The following is a 1,716-nucleotide window of genomic DNA, read 5'->3' as shown; positions in this document are numbered from 1 at the left end:
TATATATATATATATATATATATATATATGTGTGTGTGTAATAACCTTTAGTTGAATATATTCAAAGAGAATATTATATACTGAATTTATATTGAGTGCTCTATAATATATTATAAAAATGTATATATCTATATATATATATACAATCACACACACATACACACACACACACACTAAGATCTTCGGTCCGTTTCTGTCTACCAAACCCACTTACAAGGCTTTTGTCGACATGAGGCTATATTAGAATACATTTGCTCGAGGTGTCATTCAGCTGGATTGGACTCAGAAGGATGTAATTAGGCGGCAAGACTCTTACCACACATCCAGGATATATATAAAATTTGCCTAACGATATATATATTTTTTTTCAGACTAAAAATATTCTGAAGGGACTCAACTAATATGCGATCTGACGAGAGAAAGAAAAGTCCCACAAGACTATACAGACCAAAATACTTATACAACATACTATAAACATTCCGAGAATATACCGCCACTAAAATAATGCAACCCGCGCCGAGTTGCCCCGCGTTGAGCGCCAAATAGGCGGGAGCCCCACATTTCTTTGCTTAAAGATTAAAGACACATTTCGTAAACCAAAAGGAGTGATGGGGCGAAAAGATCCTGAGAAAACAACGTTCACAGATTAAAAATTTGAAACTTGTGTTATTATTAATAAAAAAAACATTCATCAAGATAAGTTCGTTTGTATTTCATTAATAATTCATTAAGTAGGACTTTGTCGATAATTTGCCTATTATTTCGATAGTTATGAGAAAACAAATTAAGGAATGGAGCAAGAATCTATAATTTTGATATCCTTAGAGCATTCCGCGATTAGACAACGCTTTAGTATTAACTGTTTTTGGTAATAAAATGTCGTTCGTATCAGGTTAGGAAAATTTCATTACAAATATAGAAAGCATGTTTTTATATAATGTCTATCACCTGTTTATTTTAATTCAGTGAGTGTGTGTTCTGGTTGAGCATGTGCTAAGGAAATATGCAAATTGCTAATGGGAAAATATAAAATGCGCCCTTTTTAAACCCTAGCCAGTGTCATGGGCCAGGTTTTCCGGTTTCAATGGCGTATGTGTTCCCCAGCTGGATTCCTATCTCTTTATGCATTTTTCTGGGATTGTTTTATATGTCTGCAAATTTTAAGTTTCTTTCGTTTATTCTTTTACCCGTTTCAGTCATTTGACTGCGGCCATGCTGGAGCACCGCATTAAAGGGTTTTTAATCGAAAAGAAAAAACCGACCCTACGACTTAATCTTTATAAGCCTAGTACTTATTCTATCGGTCACTTTACCGAACCGCTACGTTACAGGGACACAATCACACCAGCATCAGTTGTCAAACGATGGCAGGGGAAAAAGCACGCACACATACGCATAAATACACACACATACACACATACACACCACACACATACACATACACACCACACATATACACACATACACACCACGCACATACACACATATACTACGGGATCCTTTCAGTTTCCGTCTACCAAATCTAGTCATAAGGCTTTGGTCCGCCCGAAGCTATAGTAGAAGACACTTGCCCAAGGTGCCATGAAGTGGGACTGAACACGGAACCATGTGGTTGGGAAGGAAGTTTCCTAGCACACAACCACGCCTGCACCTATGTTAAAGATAATTTGAGAAATTTCCGTTTTCATTAACGCTTATAGATGAAGAGTAATTAAT

General features: G+C 36.4%; 1 protein-coding gene across 1 annotated transcript in view; it reads left to right on the top strand.

Moving 5' to 3' along the window:
- LOC106872864 (uncharacterized) overlaps positions 1–678 on the top strand; it is a 5,168-nt gene extending 4,490 nt beyond the window's left edge. The window contains exon 7 of the mRNA XM_014920002.2: positions 372–678. The gene's annotated coding sequence lies outside the window, so the exon portion shown is untranslated. The remainder of the gene's footprint in view (positions 1–371) is intronic.
- The last annotated feature ends 1,038 nt before the right edge of the window (positions 679–1,716 follow it).

The sequence above is a fragment of the Octopus bimaculoides genome, chromosome 27 (assembly GCF_001194135.2).
Source record: "Octopus bimaculoides isolate UCB-OBI-ISO-001 chromosome 27, ASM119413v2, whole genome shotgun sequence".
NCBI classification, from domain to species: Eukaryota; Metazoa; Mollusca; class Cephalopoda; order Octopoda; family Octopodidae; genus Octopus; species Octopus bimaculoides.
This window is presented reverse-complemented; position numbering and strand designations above follow the sequence as displayed.